At 43.1% G+C, this 18,814-nt stretch overlaps 1 protein-coding gene across 2 annotated transcripts in view; it reads right to left on the bottom strand.

Annotated features, from left to right (window-relative positions):
- irag1.S (inositol 1,4,5-triphosphate receptor associated 1S homeolog) overlaps positions 1 to 9,512 on the bottom strand; it is a 44,020-nt gene extending 34,508 nt beyond the window's left edge. The window contains exons 1-2 of one of the 2 annotated variants that reach the window (XM_041561004.1): positions 9,109 to 9,512; positions 2,900 to 2,998 (exon numbers count right to left, since the gene is read on the bottom strand). The gene's annotated coding sequence lies outside the window, so the exon portion shown is untranslated. The remainder of the gene's footprint in view (positions 1 to 2,899; positions 2,999 to 9,108) is intronic. The other variant, XM_041561003.1, reaches the window with a different exon arrangement.
- Between the last annotated feature and the right edge of the window lie 9,302 nt (positions 9,513 to 18,814).

Here is an 18,814-nt window from a genome sequence, read left to right as displayed (position 1 = left end):
AGGAAAATGTTTTTATGGCAGATTTATAACAGGGTTACGGATATATAGAAATATTGGCATAACAGTCACTCTGCTATAGTTCCAGGGGAACCCAGGGCACAAATAAGAACTCACCGATCTCCCCCTAACTGGCCTTCAGTCTGGGCCCCCTTATCTCATAACAAGGTTACAGATATATAGAAACATTGGGGTAACAGTCACCCTGCTATAGTTCCAGGCAGGGCCGGAACTATGGGTAGGCAGAAGAGGCACGTTGCCTAGGGTGCCCGGCCGACATGGCCCGGCACTGGTTCCAGGGGTACCCAGGGCACAAATAAGGACTCACCCCTAATCTCCCCCTAACCTGGCCTTCAGGCTGGGCCCCCTTAGCTCATAACAAGGTTACAGATATATAGAAACATTGGGGTAACAGTCACCCTGCAATAGTTTCAGGGGTACCCAGGGCACAAATAAGCACTCACCCCTAATATCCCCCTAACTTGGCCTTCAGGCTGGGTCCCCTTAGCTCATAACAAGGTTACAGATATAGAAACATTGGGATAACAGTGACCCTGCTAAAGTTCCATGGGTACCTTTAAAGTTAACTTGGCCTTTAATCCTGATAAAGCTTTCAGATCTAATACAGATCTCACCTGTGGGAAGGAAAAGGCACAAGCCTATTGCTCAATAATTTGTCATCCCAAAATGGGATGTTTGGATGTATTCCAAAAGGGGAAATACCTAAATATACAAGTGCAAATTTCCTTGGGCCTCAGATCATCCACGCTTGTGTTATGGTTATACGTCAACTTTGTATATAGACCATGGGAACGCGATTTGATTTTACACCAACAAAACAGCAGTGTAGCAGGAAATGTCACATCTTGGGAAACATGGATTTTAAAAGGAAAAGATTTTAAAAGGTTTTGGGGTTTTTTTTGTATGACAATTATTCAACATTTGTTAAACTCTTTTGGTGTTTGCAACCTAAAAGAGTTCATACATCCAAAACAGTCAATGTAGCCAAAAGAGCTCATATGCTGAAAATAATTAATATATCCAAATTAATTCATGCACCCAAATATACCCAAAAGAGTTCATGCACTGTATGTAAAAAAGAATTAAAAAATGTAAGAGTTCATACCAAACGTAATTTACAAAGAATTCATATATCCATAAAGGTTCATATACCCAAAAGAGTTCATGCATCCAAAATAAGTTGAATACCCAAAATAATATATCCAAAAATGTCATATATCCAAGACTTCATTTACCCAAAATAATTAATATATCCCAAAAATGTCATACACCCTTAAGAGTTCATATATCCAAGAATTAATATACTGAAGAATTAAAATATTCAAAAGTTCAAATAGCCATAAAAATTCATATGCCTAAAAGAATTCACATTCTTTTAGGCAGTGCTGTCCAACTTCTGTGGTATTGAGGGACGGAATTTTTCTGGCCTACATGGTGGAGGGCCGATAATGGAAGCCTGTGTTGACCACTCCCTGTTTTTAAACCACACCCACTTTAAACCACACCCATGTTACCACAAGATCATATCCACAACAAATGGTTGGTGCTCACTGCAGGGATATCACTTATCACTCATATGTGAAAAAAGTTGTCATATTAAAACATACCCTTGAATCCATATGCCTTCTCTTCCCCTTGGATAAAACAGCACCCCCAGCACATGATTAAACACCTTAGGGGCCCCTTAACAATAATTTATTTTGAAATACTAACAAACCCCCAGAACAAATACCAGGCTTATGTTCCACAGGCAGAGTATGTCACACAAGGGATGCATATGGAAGGCAGAGACAGGGAAACCTATCAGGACCACTCTAATATGTACTACATACAATGACACAGTGCTGGTGCCTCATTAGCATTTTGTAACAGGTGAACAATGTGGGCAGTTTCAGTCTGGTATCAGGTGTGAACAGTACAGGGCTTTAGGATGTAAACAAGAGGTGCCACAAGTGTGAACAATGCAGTGGGATCACGGGTGTGAACAATACAGGGGATTAGTCTGAATTTGAGGTTTAAACAATGCAGGGGCCAGTTACTCTCTGTAGTGATACCATTTAAAGCTTTCACATGGTAAGCAAACACAGCAGGTAGGCGGGGTTGCGGCCCGTGGGTCGTCAGTTGGACAGCCCTGCTTTTAGGTATGAAGAATTCAAACTGATATATCATATAAGAGTATATATAAGAGTTGAGTTCAAATACCCAAAAGAGTTCATGAAGCTAAAAGAATCCATATTCCTCAAAAAAGTTTGTATACCCAAAATAATTAATATAAAGAGTAAATATATTAAATAGTTCATATACACACATCATTCATATCACATCTTAGTGAAAGGATTTCAAAGAAGGAGCTGCCATATTGTTTATAGTACAGTATGAGGGTGTAGCTTATTGTGTGCCCAGATGTCACCATCGGCACCGTAAATTCAGAACCAATGCTAAGCACCCTGTTCTCAGCTCTTTCTTAAACCTTTAACAGCCACCTTTCACCTCAGGAGGAGCCCTCGGCTAATCGGATGCCGCCAGGTCTTATTAAGAGAGGTGCCAAGTAACAGGTTCTGAACGAGCAAAGGGGCACGAAGGGAATGCAAAGTCTTTTGGGCAGAAGGTCACGGTACAAGGCGTAGACAGAAATCGTAGTCAGATCAGGCCGGGTCCAGGCAGGCAGAGTACAAATGGAGTCGGGCAGGCAAGGGTCAAACCAGGAGATCAATCAGAAGGGATACAGAATAAGCAGAGTCGGTTACCATGCAAGGTGGAGGTGGAATTGGTTCCTGAGATGATCAGCCCTTATAACACAAACAGGAACCCAAGAATTCTCCTCAGGGCCGTAGCCCTTCCATTCCGTAACCCTTCCATTGTACAAGATATTGCAACTTACCCCGCACAAGGCGAGAGTCAAGGATTTCTTGGATTACAAATTCAGGTTGACCCTCCACCAACACTGGGGGAGGAAAGCATTGTGGCTGGACCTGTGAGGCTGGTTTCAAAAGAGAAACATGAAAAGAATTAGAGATTTTGAAATTATCAGGTAGTTTGAGACGAACAGAAGAAGGATTGATTATCTCAGTAATGGGATAAGGACCAATAAACCTGGGCCCCAACTTGAGTGAGGGAACCTTAAGTTTGATGTTTTTGGTGGATAACATACTGATTCTCCTACCTGATATTTGGGTGCCTCTCTACGAGATCAATCAGCTGCCCTCTTTTGAGCGGCCGTAGCTGCAGAAAGAGAGTCGTGCACCCCAGACTAAATCTTGGCAAATTGTTTGACCGAGGATATGGCGGATAATGAACCAGAAAAGGAGAATGCTTTGAGATGTAAATCATTAACAATAAAAAAGGGAGATTGACCAGTAGAAGTATGAGTTGCATTACTGTAAGCAAATTCTGCCCAGGGTAATAGTTCAGCCCATGAGGATTGGTTGTCAGACACATAACACCTTAAGAATTGTTCAAGGGACTGATTAACCCTTTCAGTTTGACCATTGGTTTGAGGGTGGTATGCGGTAGAGAAAGACAAATCAATCCCAACCAAAGAGCAGATTGCTTTCCAAAATTTAGAAATAAACTGTACCCCTCTATCAGAAACAATATTGACCGGAAAACCATGTAACTTGAAAATATTAGAAATAAATAACTCAGCCAAAGTCTTAGCAGATGGGAGGTGTGGGAAGGAAATTAAATGACTCATTTTGCTGAACCTACCACTACCACCCAAATCACTGTTTTCCCATGAGCTGAAGGGAGGTCAACGATAAAATCCATAGACAGATGGGACCAGGGTCTGTCAGCAATAGGTAATGGCCTTAGCAATCCCTGTAATTCAACTTTGGCTCCCGCACACCCTCTGCTAATTAGTAGAGTGATACCTGGTGCACAAAGGTAGAGGATCGGCCGCCTCACAAACAGTCTTAGCAGAAAGAATCCCAAGGCACACAGGGTCAATGCAAGCAAGCTGCCTTGCGTGTTTATTGTGAACATTTTCGCAATAAACACGCAAGGCAGCTTGCTTGCATTGACCCTGTGTGCCTTGGGATTCTTTCTGCTTAGCAATCCCTGTGACAGGTTCCTAGAAGACTTTGACCTCTGACAGACAGGGCAAGAATTGACAACATTTTTGACATCTTGTTTAAAAGAAGACCACCACACATACACTCACTAGGTTCAGACAGGTTAGATTCAAAACTCCTAGAGAGTGCATCTGCTTTAGTGTTTTTGGAACCAGCCCTGTATGTGAGAGAGAAATTAAACCGGGTAAAAAATAAAGCCCATCTAGCCTGCCTAGGATTCAACTGCTTAGCAGACTCGATGCAAAACAAGTTTTTGTGGTCAGTAAAGACCGTTATAGTATGTTTAGCCCCCTCCAACAAGTGTCGCCATTCCTCAAAGGCCCAATTCTCTATTTCCAATGTCATAATTGGCCTCGGCAGTAGAAAATTTCCTAGAGAAGAATGCACAAGGATGCACCTTGTTGGTTATCGGATGCCTTTGAGAAAGGACCGTCCCTGCCCCAACTTCTGAGGCATCTACCTCAACAATAAAAGGAAGCGTGGTATCAGGGTGACGGAGAATGGGAGCAGACACTAATTCTTTTTTGAGAAATTCAAAAGCTTGAATAGCCTCGGGAGGCCACATACTTGGATCTGCACCCTTTTTGGTTAGATCAGTGATTGGAGACACCACTAAAGACAAGTTTTTGATGAATTTACGATAGTAATTAGCCTAAGAACCTTTGGGTTGCACATAAAGAAAGAGGCTGAGCCCAATCCAGTACGGCCTTAACCTTCCCATGATCCATTTCTAGACCCTTACTGGAGATATTGAACCCCAAAAATTGAACAGAAGAAACCTTAATGTGCATTTCTCAAGCTTTGCAAATAAATTGTTCTTCCTTAACCCGAACAACACCTCCATATGTTTTTGATGGTCACTCAAGTTAGAGGAAAAAATTAGAATATCGTCAAGATATACCACTATGAATAACCCCAGCAGATCCCGGGAGATGTCTTTGACAAATTCCTGGAACACTCCGGGGGCATTGCAAAGACCGAAAGGCATAACTAAATATTCGTAGTGGCCATCCCTGGTGTTAAAGGCCGTTTTCCACTCACCCCCTTCCCTGATACGAATGAGGTTATATGCACCTCTAAGGTCAAGTTTGGAATAGATATTAGCATTATTGACCTGATCAAATAGTTCAGAAATCAGTGGAAGGGGATAGCGGTTTTTGATGGTAATTTTATTAAGGCCCCTATAAGCGATACATGGGCGAAGACCTTCATCCTTCTTGCCCACGAAAAAGAACCAAGCACCAGCAGGAGAACTAGAGGGCCTAATGAAACCTCTTTCAAGGTTTTCTTTCATGTACTCTTTCTTTGCTTGGGCTTCAGGCAAAGAAAGAGGATATGTTCTCCCTCTAGGGGGAGTAGACCAAGGAATGAGGAATTAGACAGTCATAATGCCTATGTGGGGGTAAAGTTTCTGTGGATTTTTTAGAAAATACGTCAGAGAAATCAGCATAAGCCTCGGGTAAACCCTCTAGGGATGTGACTGCCACCAATTGAGGAACACTGATGCAAGAGCCCTTACATTTTTAAACCCATTGAAGAATTTCCCCAGTCAATATGTGTGTTCTGTACCTCTAACCAAGGTAAACCTAAAATGAGAGGAGAAGAAGAACCTTCGATAACAAAGAAAGATAACTCTTCAGAGTGCAGGTTGTTAGTGCACATGGACAAGGCCACCGTTTTCCTGGTTACCAGACCTGACCCTAAAGGGCTTTTGTCAACGGCTAAGATTCTCATGGGAGGATTTAAAGGAATTAGAGGAATATTAGACCTTACTGCGAAGGCAGCATCCACAAAATTTGCCGCCGCCCCAGAATCCACAAAAGTGGAAACCTTAACTGAGCCCATAGACCAGGTTAAATTAACAGGCACCATGATCCTAGAGGAAAATTGGGGAGAGGAAACTTCTTGACCCAAATGGAGCTTCCCTTCTCCATTTAGGCTTTGAAGTTTCCCGACCTCTTAGGACACTGGTTAAGAAAATTACCCTTTTCCCCACAGTAAATACACAGATCCTGAGACTGCCTCTGGACCTTTTCCTCAGGAGTTAGATGAGTTATGCACAATTGCATGGTTTCCTCCTGAGGTAATTTACAAATCGCGGTATTGGCAGATGAGGCACGATCCGGGTCATCGTAAAGTATCGCCATGGTGTTAAAGAAGGTTTCAAGGGAAAAACGGGCAGGGTCAGAGGAGGATAATCTTAGGGCCCAAATTTGAAGGTCATCCTGTAATCGGGTCATTACAAACCTCACTTTTTCCTTCCCAGTAGTTAAGGAGTGGGGGGGAAAACTCAGGTATAGTTTGCATGCCTCCTGAGAGACAAAAAAATTGGTTCTATCCCCACTAAATTATTCAGGGAAAGAAATTTTGGGTTCTTGGGGTTTATGAATATTACCCATCACGGCATGAGAACCCACTTGGACAGCAACAGGAGGTGAAACTACTTGACTGGACGTCTGTTGCGGAGTATTCAGTCTGTGAGGTTATGAAAGCCTTGCATCAGATAGTCTTGCTTCCACTCTTGATCCTGCATGAGCTGTAGCAGAGTAGTGAGGAGTGCTTCAGTAGTAGAAGGAGCAACGGCAGCATTACCTTTGTCTTCTATTCGGGCCCGTTATTATGTCACAGTTGGCACCCTGAATTCAGAACCAATGCTAAGCACCCTGTTCTTGCTTCCGCCTTTAACAGCCGCCTTTCACCTTGGGAGGAGCCCTCGGCTAATCGGATGCCTCCAGGTCTTATTAAGAGAGGTGCCAAGAGAAAGGTTCTGAGCGAGCAAAGGGGCACAACGGGAATGCAGAAGGTCATGGTACAAGGCGTAGACAGAAATCGTAGTCAGATCAGGCCGGGGCAGGCAGAGTACAAACAGAGTCAGGCAGGCAAGGGTCAAACCAGGAGATCAATCAGAAGGGATACAGAATAAGCGGAGTCGGTTACCAGGCAAGGGTCAGGATACAGAGGTCTGAATTTTCCAAAAACAGGCAGGGGTCACAAAAAGAATCAGATCACAGAAGCTATACAGCACAGAGGCACCATGAAACTAACAACGAACAAATCCTATAACGGGCAACTAAGAAATCCAACCTCTTTAAATACGTTCAAATTTTGCATCATTGCGCACTAGAGCATGCGCCTGTAAATAGAAGAAATGTGCGCCGCGCGTGCCCTAAGTAACCGGCATTTGGGACGAAGAGGAGCGGCATGGCGGGCGTCCCAGCCGCACCGCTAGGCCACCAGGGAGGTGAGTTGTTACACCAGAACATTCCTTCTCTGTATATTTGTATTTATACTTATTTGAAGGAGGTGCCATATTGATTGAATTAAGGAAAAGAGACAGGAGCGCTCCAACCCCCCGCCGTATGTTCAATTCTATATATTGGAATCCTTTTCTGTCTAGCGGTTATTTTTACGTTCATAAAGACTTGCTCACCGCTGTTCTAAAGTGGTTCGGGTGCACTTGCCCCGAACCCTCCTCTTTAAACTCTCCAATACAATAAGTAGTGGGTCACTCACCGCTCCTGTTCGGTGGCCCGGGTGCTGCTCCCCGAACCCTCAGCATGGGGGAGACATCAAGACTATTTTTTACTATATTTTACCGCTGTCTGGAGTCCTGTTGAGTGCGTGCCAAATTGCCGATTTCCAAGTCTTGGTGCCATATTGATTCCCTTAGACAGTACAATATGAGGGTATAGCTTATTGTGTGCCCAGAACATTCGTTCTCTGTATATTTGTATTTATACATATGGGAGGAGGTGCCATATTGATTCCCTTAGACAGTACAATATGAGGGTATAGCTTATTGTGTGCCCAGAACATTCCTTCTCTGTATATTTGTATTTATACATATGGGAAGGAGGTGCCATATTGATTCCCTTAGACAGTACAATATGAGGGTATAGCTTATTGTGTGCCCAGAACATTCCTTCTCTGTATATTTGTATTAATACATATGGGAGAAGGGAGGTGCCATATTGATTTCCTTAGACAGTACAGTATGAGGATATAGCTTATTGTGTGCCCAGAGAATTCCTTCTCTGTATATTTGTATTTATACATATGGGAGGAGGAATGTGCTATATTGACAGTACATTAGACAGTACAGTATGAGGGTAAAGCTTATAAATATAAGGAAGGTTCTGTACACACTGCCTATATATTGTACTGTTTATGGAAAGGGGTAATTAAGGTGAAATTTATGGAAGTGACCCCCATGAAAGAAAGATAGCCAGATAAAATTGCAGTGGGTGGTGGTTTTGTGTGTCTGTCGCTGGATGAATCACACAAAATTGTGTCCCCATCAATCTAAAGCCACTAACAGATATTGGTACAGGTATGGGGCCTGTTATCCAGAATGCTCGGGACCTGGGGCTTTCCGGAAAATGGATCTTTCCGTAATTTAGATCTTCATACCTTAATAGACATACCTAGTAGAAAATCATGTAAACATTAAATAAACCCAATAGGCTGGTTTTGCCTCCAATAAGGATTAATTATATCTTAGTTGGGATCAAGTACAAGCTCCTGTTTTATTATTACTAAGAAAAAGGAAATCATTTTTAAGAATTTCGTTTATTTGGATAAAAGGGTGTCTATGGGAGAATGAATTTCCGTAATACAGATCTTTCTGGATAGCGGGTTTCTGGATAAGGGATCTTATACCTGTATTAAAATTGGCTCTCTTTTGGGTTCGGATATAATTACCCCTGCAATTAGCCTGGCTGCTCCAATGGCACAATAGTTGCACTGCTTTTTACATAGTCCCCCACCAATGGCTACAGCTGCTGCAGAAATTCTTCTTGCAACTCAAACTAATCTGCACCATTAGTTTGCCCCACAAGTCCATTGTCAATGGGTAAAAGTCTGGGGCAGTATATCCAGTAATGGATATATACTATATATACTTTAAAGTGTTATAGCCTGTTGCACAGATGCCTGCTAATTGATAGCACCAGCTAGAGTGTAAGCTATTTGGGTCAGTTCAGCATTAAGCATAGTGTATGAAACATTTGTCCCTTACCTGTATCTCATCGCTGAATGGGGCAAAAGACACCCACCCCCCTCCAAATGCTGCAGCCGATTCCGAGGGATCCGTTATGTGCATTGATTTATACCCAGTGATGGATCCAGGGAGAAAACTCAGCCAGAACTGATTCACTCCATCTTTAAACCGAGATTAAAAGTAACGTCTGTGCCTGGAAATTCAGTTTATTCTTAGTTATGCAAATTCCCAACCAAAAAGCTAAAAGTATTCTTTCCCCCGAAGAGGCCTCCCTCCCTTTTACTCTGGGGAGCTTTTACCATTTAAGGTCAATGTTACATCTGCTCCCAAAGCCAAAGCCTCTTGTATCCTCCGACTGTCTCACACTCAGCTCCTCGCAAAATAAATTTCCCATCATTCCCTTCTCTTCTTTACAGGGAGCTACGCTGCCTCAATGGCTGCCGTGTCCACAACATTGAGCCCAATTGCATTACATTACATGCATAGTAGCTCAGGTTGAAAAAAAGCCACCAGCCAAGTTTAAGCCATTGCTAGTGGGCACCGACCCTTCCTTAAAGCTGTCTCTTGTATCTGCCATTACCAGCACATCAGTTCTAATGTAGAGACAACACACAGAAGGAATCAGCAGGGCATCAATGAAAGCTTAAACATTGGGTAGATTCTGGGTGGTAGGAATATTTATAGCATTTGGTGCATTCCAGTGCCAATCAGATCTAGTCTTTCCCTGTACATAAATATCACTGTGTACAGGGTTTAACAAAGTGCTGGGTGGTCAGCAGGCCAGGACTGGCAATCTGTGGGTTCTGGCAAATGCCAGAGGTGCTGCTATAAGGTCCCATTAAGTGGGCAGGTGGGGCTGTTTGGGCCTCTATGTGGGCTGAGTGGGCCTCTGTGTACCTGAAATGCCAGGGCCTAATTTAATTCTCAGTCCAGACCTGGTGGTCAGGGGGGGGCAGATGACCCCACTTATATCAGGCTCACGCAGATCTTCTTGTTCTTGAGAAAAAAAGTCATCAGGGATTGACCCCTCTGCTCCAAATTTGTCTCCTTTTCTTTTTTCAGACCCATTTCCACAGAGTCTCAGGAATTATTGCCAACTGAGCCATTTCAGAATGAACCATTAATTTTAAACAGTGTGAAAGCCTTTTCCATGATCCTATTCAGTGACAAGGACATGGCCCAGTCCTTATCCAAGGCCATTTCTTTGCTGTTTGACAAGTGTGTCCAATGTGTTAGATACAGTACATTAGTGCGGCAAACACAGGCATCTCTATTTGCGGGGGAACCTGTGGCAAAGCCAATTAGTCTCAGTCTTGCCCTACCGTCTCCATCTTGCCCTACAGTCACCATTGTGTCCACCTTGTGCTTCTGGCTTCTTCCTGTTCTACTGTCTCCGTCTTGCCCTGTTGTTACCATCCTCTCCTACCGTCTCCATCTTGCGCTACTGCCTCTATCTTGCCCTACTGTCTCCATCTTCCCCTACCATCTCCATCCTGTCCTACTCTCTACATCTTGTCCTACTATCTCTATCTTGTTTAACTGTCTCCATTTTGCTCTACTGTCTCCATCTTGTCCTAGTCTCTCCATCTTGTCCTACTGTCTCTATATTGCCATATTGCTGGCATCTTGGACTATTGTCTATATCTTGTCCCACTGTCTCCATTTTGCCTTACTGTTTTCATCATGTCCTACTGTCTCCATCTTGCCCTACCATCTCAATTCTGTCCTACTGTCTCCATCTTGCCCAACTGTCTCTGTGTTGCCGTACTCCTCCATCTTTTCCCTTTTGTCTAATCTTGTCTCACTGTCGCCATCTTGCTCTGCTATCTCCCTCTTTCACTATTTCTTCATCTTGCCCTACAGTCTCCATCATATCCTTCTGTCTCAATCTTGCCTTACTGTCTCCATCATATCCTACTGTCTCCACCTTTCTCTATAGTCTCCATCTTGTTCTTTTGTCTCCCTCTTGCACTACGGTCTCTTTTGGGGCAAAGTTAGTAGGGCTCCCCCTCAGGGGGGCCAATTAATAGCCCAATATTACTGAGGCCCTCTGGGCAGTGGGACCTGCCTATATGTAGAATTGCAATTAAATAAAAGAAAAGCCCCGTCCATGATCATGACCCCAATTTTCCACCACTGATGATCCATTATGTCCACCCCCCTTAAACCTGGTGTACATTCTCCCTGTGTCTTTGTGGTTTATTGACCACTGTTAAAATTGCCCCTAGGGCCCTAGTGGTGCTGGTTCTGGGAGTTATAACCCATAATAACACTCTCTCATCTTCTGTTTATTTAATTGTAGTTTGTTACAAACAATCTCTCTTCTCTCACAGAAGGATCATAAACTCCGCAATATCACGAGAAACATCTTTAAACAATCTGTTCCCTTACAGCCCATCTTCCCGGGTTCTGCTGGAACAACGAAAGGTGCAATTAGCGGTTTTACAAGGAGTATTTAAATAAGCAATCGCAGCAATGATTCCTTTTATATCCTCGTATTGTTTTAAGATCTCACTTGCACTGTACAAGCACCATTACTGCCACAATGTACGGGAATCCGTCTGTTTCTCTCTCTCTCTCTCTCTCGCTATATTCTTATATATTTCTCTTCATTCTATAGTTGTTCTAAACTCTGATAAAGTGTCTTCACTCTGTTAAAGGGTCACTAAAAATGTTATTCCTTTTTTTATGTGCTTGACAGAAATATAAAAAGGTGAACACCTCTATGTAACTATGATGAAAAGCCAGCAGATTAAAAAAAAACTGTTTATGGGTTTAAGAATATGTAAAACTGTTTAATGCAATGAAAACCTTTCCTTGAAATTAAATGGTTGGTTACAGAGAGAAATCAGGCTTCCCAGAGATATATTTGGCGCTAATCACACCCTAATGAGAAGGAAGATGTCAAAGAAATCAGTTGGAATTCTCCTGTAAAGGCCAAGTTCATTTATCGCCTTCTAGTTATCAAACTCCCACACAATTAGTGTCCCCCACATGATTCAAAATTGTACATGGTTTCACTCCTAATTGTACAACCACTGACAGGCCCTTAAACACTTAAAAAAATATTTTGGGGCTTCAATGTGCAGTCTGTGATAGTGGCCCCCAAAATCTATGCTGTTGTACATGTGTCAGTTCTTACAAGAACCAATTCTCCCAGGGTAAAGAAAAAAATTTCAGGAAGTATCTCCGTTGCCACAGGGTGCAGGAGCCCCCCAGGAGGTATCTCAGTTGTCACAGGGTGCAGAAGCTCCTCGGGAGGTATCTCAGTTGCCTCAGGGTGCAGGAGCTCATCAAGAGGTATCACAATTTTTTACAGGGTGCAGGAGATCCTTAGGAGATATCTCGGTTGCCCTTAGGGTGCACGAGCTCCTCATGAGGTACCTCAGTTGCCTCAGGGTTCAGGAGCCCCTCAGGAAGTATCTCAGTTGCCCCAGGGTGCAGGAGCTACTCAGGCGGTATATCAGTTGCCCCATGGTGCAGGAGCTCCTCAGGATGTATCTCAGTTGCTCCAGGGTGCAGGAGCTCCTGAGTAGGTATCTCAGTTGCCTAGGGTGCAACAGCTCTTCAGAAGGTATCTCAGTTGCCCCAGGGTGAAACAGCTCGTCAGGAGATATCTCAGTTGCCTCAGGGTGCAACAGTTCCTCAGGAGGTATCTCAGTTTCCCCCAGATGCAGAAGCTCCTCAAGAGTATGATCCCCTGTGTCTGTGTGAGCTTTTCCTCCCACACTCCACATACACACAGGCAGGTATATTGGCTCCTGATAAATATGCCCCTACTGTGCGTAATTTCGATAGAGACCTATGGTTAGGGATAGGGATTGTAAACGCTTCTGGGGCAGGGGCTGGTGTGAATGATTTAAAATCTCTACAAAGCTTGGATCTATTTAAACACCAGTAAATAAATATATAATTGATTTGCCCCAGAGTGCATGAGAACTTCTTTAGAGGTATCTTAATTGCCCCATAGCACAGGAGCACTCATGTGGGGGTACCTCAGCCTAGGGTGCAGAAACACACCTTAGAAGACTGAAAGTTTGCTTAAGAGAACAAATATGGAGCAACCCCAGGTGCAGTGGGCACTGCAAATCTGCTTTTGCCATTCAATTTTCCTACACTTTGGAGCTTTTTGCAGCTTCCCTGGTTGCAGTAAATGAGCTCTAGTATCTCCTTCATGATTTCCTAGTTCTTCTATTTCTATCTGCTGATTAACGAGTATTTGTTTTATGGTTCTGGGCTATTTTCCCTTTCCCTCAACAAACGTTCTAAATCAGGCGAGATCGCACGAAACCACCCGTATCCCTGTAAACAACAGACACTCCAATGCATGGGATACAAATGTCCCAGCGAGGATTAACTCATTACGAGCATGGGACATCATATTTCAAACAGCCCACAATGTCAGGGGTCACTGTTACAAATTTAGTATGGCCTCTACTTGTGTGACATCCCCTCCAGATCCAGATGTAAGCTCCAGAAACACAACTGCTTGTGAGCACAGGATACACACAGGGTACACAGTAAGAGTCTCACCATGGATTGTAAGGGCAAGTTCAAGGGGAACTAAAAACAGTCAAGTTTACAGTATGGATCACATACAGATTAGGTCATTTATGCACTGCCCTTTCAACCTCCAACCCCATTGCCTTTAATTAGCAGCTACTCCTCCCCCGCTAACATGTATGTGGTCCATGTCTTTGTCTGTTACATTTCTTATTGATTGGTTTTTCTACATATTGCTTTATATTGTAATTTTTCCCATCCCCCATTTTTTGTTTGTCTTTTCCTACTCTTGCTTATGCAGCCGACATTTTTCCTTCATAAGCCTTAAAAAAATAGCAGAAAATTAAAGGGATATATCAGTGCTGAGGATAATTTTGGATGCTTTTGTTAAAATCCACTGGAAAGTTTATTGATCCATGCACTGATCTGCAGATGCTGTCATTCAAGTGCCTCAAACATTTAAAAGACCAAGGTTCTGATGGTATAGATGCCTTCAGAGTCAGACCAAGGTTCCTGTGGTCTAGATAGTTTCTAGTCTCATAGTTTAGATGCCCCAGATATTGATGATTTAGATGTCTTCTCCAGAGCCAGACTAAGGTTTTGATGTTCTAGATTTTGCAAAAATCACACCAAGTTTATGAAGGTTTAGATGTCCCCAGACCCAGACCAAAGTTACAATGGTTTACATGTCCTCAGAGCCAGACCAAGTTCAAATGGTTTACAAGTCAGTGCCAGAGCTAGACCAAGGTTTTGATGGTTTAGATGGCCGCAGAGTCAAACCAAGTTTTTGATGATCCAACAATCCTCAGAGCCAAATATGCTGATGGTTTATATGTTGCCTGAGCCAGAACAGGTTTCTGATGGTTTAGATGTCTGCAGAACCAGACCTGGTTTCTCATGGTTAAGATGTCCCTAGAGCCAAACCAAAGTTGCAATGGTCTAAATGTCATCTGAGCCAGACCAGATGATTTTGATAGTCCTCAGAGCCAGACCATTGTTCCAGAGAGGTAACTAGCCGGGCCTGCCCCCCTCCGTATGGCCGGAAACGGCCGCAGAACAGAGTGGCGCGCGAGCTGCCGGGGGGCCCTGAGGGGGTGCGGGCCCTGGCCCAATCTCACCCCCTGCTCCCCCAGTAGTTACGCCACTGCATTGTTCTAATGGTCTACAAGTTTCCACACTCAGACTAAGTTTCTGATAGTTGCCAGAGCAAAACCAAGGTTTTGATAGTTCAGATGGCCCCATAATCAAACCAAGTTTCTGATGGTCTAAATGTCATCAGAGCCAAATAAATGTTCTGGTGGTTTAAATGTCACCTGAGCCAGACCAAAATTCTAATTGTTTAGATGTCCCCAGAGTCAGACCAAGGTTCTGATGGTTTATATGTCACCAGAGACAGACCAAGTTTTGATAGTATAGAATTGGATGGTTTAGATGTCTCCAGAGTTGTAGTTTGTTTCAGAGTTAAATGACACATAAAATATTTTATCAGAGCAACAATTCTCCTGCAAGAAACAAATTGTGAAAAAAACTCTTGTAATTGTAGAGGGAAAACTACATAATTGTTTTTGGAACCAACATAACAATCAAGAAACACAATAAAATACAATTTCATGCATATACATGTGATTTATTGGATATGGTTCTGCCAGTAAATGGAGAAAAAATAGCCTTTTGTGCAATGTTGCATAATGATAGTATTTGTGAAGGCTAAGAATGTTAGGATGGGGTGTCAAGACACACTTTTAATGGTGGGGATTAATATGTTAGGGATGTAGTGAGGCTGTTAATTGGGGGGCTGTAGAGTGTATTGAGGCGTAGATCCCCAGAACAACCAATCAGAAATATGATTCTGGCCATAGAGATAAACTAACACTAGTTAAATTGGAGTTGTCCAATTTACCCAGACAAATCAGGTTCATCTGATCATCTGACTCCCCTGGGCCAACAATGAGATCATAGTGTGGGTCATAGATTGGGTCAGTAGGCCCCCTGCACAGGGCAATTAGCAGCCAATCAACATCTTTCCCCCTACCCCCCATATGGCTATCTTTACCCTAGTTGACCAATCAGATGTGATTTTTTTCTGAGATACAATTACCCATAAAGGGCACATGGGACATTTGGGGAATGGATGCTTGCAGACACCAGGAAGTTATTTTGGATTTGTGAAGAAAAGAGACAATTCCATTGGTTAGGCTGTGTTCCAGTTGTTGGCAAGTGAATATTCAGAAATGAGATGTTCCATTTAGAATGGTAGGAACCCTGCAGGCTCTGAACCAGCGCACTGCATATATACACACTGCCGAGTGTATGTTGATGTGAAGGAGACGTCTGCATTAAACACCTCTCCCTAGCACACGCTAGATTATCCCATCCATTCCAAGCTGGCATTTGTTATTACATTCCCAGCTGTCATACACAGGAAAAAGATGATCTGCCACCGATGCAATAGATAGTGTATTCACAGAGAGCAAGTAGCTGGAAAGGTTTTCTTATGTGGCCATTGTAGTAACTTTGATATGGGTAAAGAGGGAGGTCCATTACATAACAAAGGAATAGTAGAAACAAATTCTTGTTCCTGTTCCAGTGGTAAAGGAGACACAGGCTGTTTACTTCACAATTCTTTGGGACCCAAAAGTTCGGCCAGATTTCAGGCTCTTCAAATAGTGTAGATTAAAGGCTACAGTAAATTTCAAGCAGATTTTTGGAACAAGATGATTTGGGGGATTGATTCCTGGACAGGTTAATATCTGATTTCTTTTTGGGTACACCCAAACATAATGACCCAACTATAGACATTGTGGCCATGGCCACCAGGCAGAATTCCATGGTAGAGACTCAACCCTTTGGCCAAAACACTATGCTCCAGAACTGCAGGAGAGGTCTTTGTTGTAAGCCCCTTACCATTGCAATGGTGGTGGAGTTTTGGAGATCTAGAAAAGACAGAGAGCAAGTGATCATGGGCTGTCTTATAGCCCAGAAGGGCCTGGTTATCTGTGTTTCTGGGGAGCTGAAGAAGAAACTAATCATGTTGGGGTGCAGGTCTCTGCTTCATCAAGGCCTGGTGTATCAACCAGATCTCTGCCAGTTACCATTACTGACTAAATGGAACCAGGGACAATATTTTGGCTCCAGTAGCACTTTCAAAAGGGTGGGGGCTGAACATTTAGTGTGGTTCCAGGATTTGCATATTTGCCTGTGTATGACCAAAATGAGGGCCTGTTGGGCAATATCTCGCCGGATCAGGTAGGCTTCAAAATTCCTCTGTTGTTGTTGATGCTACCCTTTCCCAGAGAGTCTTCCTAGGGTTCCGTGGGGAGACAAATACAGTCTTGTCCGGTTTTCTGTATGAAAGTAGAGGATCTTTAGGGGCACGGGCAGCTTTCTACTGGTGCTATGTTTTTATTGCCCCATTCCTGGCAGCGATGATCAAACCAGTGCATCATATGGATGGACTTTTACAAGAGTCTGGTTCATGTTTCCCTGATTGTACTACCTGATTCCCAATAAAATACCCACGCTCATCTTTGCTCTTCCAGGAAAGGAAGCTTCAAAGTCTCTTCTGCCTTGTGTCTTGCATTTGTTTATACCCCGTCTGTGCTTACCCCTCACTGTGACTCCCAGTGGAGCAATGTTTGGATTCAGCTATAGAGCGGGAGGTTTCTGGTCTAAACCAACTTGGACTAAATCAGCCTCATAGAGATATACAGCCTTATCTATCAGTTCCATTCGAATATTGAGCCATGCTTTGAATCAGATACGTATAGGAAAGGACCTGGGTGGGTTAGAGATAAAGTGGCCCCTGGATAAAGTATATTAGAGAACTCAGGGTCAATCAATGTCCTTGGGAGAGTGGGAGGGAGACAGCTCAATACTTCACTTCAAAACGTCCCCAGAAATGCACCTCTGCTGCCTTCCCATAGATAATATATATTTGTCCTCTGTATATACGGATTTTTATATGAGTCACTCTTCCCTGTAACTGAGAGAGGGAAACCTCTTGAGCTCTGCCTGTTGGACATCACATGGTTTGTATGGGGACACGCAGGGTCAGGGCCGCCATCAGAAAGCACAGGGCCCCCATATGGCAAGAATATCTGGGGCCTGCCCCCCCTCTACACCACAGTAAAAAAAGCCACACAAACATGGGAGCTAAAAAACCAAGGCCTCTCATCCCCTTACGAGTTAATAAAAACTTCACTGGTGTCCACCCCCCACAAGTTAAAAAAAAACATTGGTGGCCAGGAATCCTCCCCACAAGGTAAAAAAAGGTAAAAAAACCCAAAAACATTGGTGGCCACACCCCCTTAAAGTTAAACAAAATATTGGTGGTCAGAGGCCCCATAGAATATTTTAAATAAACATGGTGGCCATGGCCTAAAAAATAATATATTGATGGCCAGGGGTTTAATAAAATAAAAAAACTTACCGTAGGTTCTTCTTCCTTGTCTTTGGTGGTGGCAGTTTCTTCTATTTCCTTCATCTCCTTTTGTGGCTTTGAGTCTTTTCGTGGCTTCAGATCTTCAGGATTTTAGGTCTTTGGGTTCAGATAGATCAGCTCTTCTGGGTGATGCCAAAACAGCCAGTAAGAATAAATACAGTAATGGAGGTAAATATAAACATAGAAGTGAAAGTCATAATGAAGACATTAGGGAGGGTGTTTTGAAGGGACAGAGTCCTCAGCCGCGTTTTAGTACAGTCTACACCAAAGATGCTTACTTTATACAACGGAGCATCCGTAAACATTGGGGTGTGTTATTACAAGATCCAATCTTAAAACAGTCTTTGGACCAATCCCCCTCCTTTGTTTTTAGTAAGGGTAAATACTTAGCATCCCGTTTATCGCCTAGTTTATACATACCTCCCAACATTTTGGAAGTAAAAAGAGGGACAAAATTTTTTTTTCCGCATGTAGCGCAGCAATTTGTTGACCACACCCCTTTCTGTGGCCACACCCCCTAATTACCATGTTTGTTTTACAAAATTTGGCAGGTTATGAAAGTTTGGAAATATTTCTCCTTATCTAAACTGTGTTTTTGTGTCTCAAAATTGTATCTTATTTGCACCTGTTAGCTGTTCTGGGCTCTCTGCTAAAAGCCAATTAAGTGAGAAACTTTGTTTCTTTTTCTGGCTGTTCAGTGCAGAGAAAAGAGGGACTTTCCAGTACAAATGAGGGACTGCGGGTTGAGCTGTCAAAAGAGGGACTGTCCCTCCGAAAAAG

The sequence above is a fragment of the Xenopus laevis genome, chromosome 4S, assembly GCF_017654675.1.
Source record: "Xenopus laevis strain J_2021 chromosome 4S, Xenopus_laevis_v10.1, whole genome shotgun sequence".
Taxonomy (NCBI): Eukaryota; Metazoa; Chordata; class Amphibia; order Anura; family Pipidae; genus Xenopus; species Xenopus laevis.
This window is presented reverse-complemented; position numbering and strand designations above follow the sequence as displayed.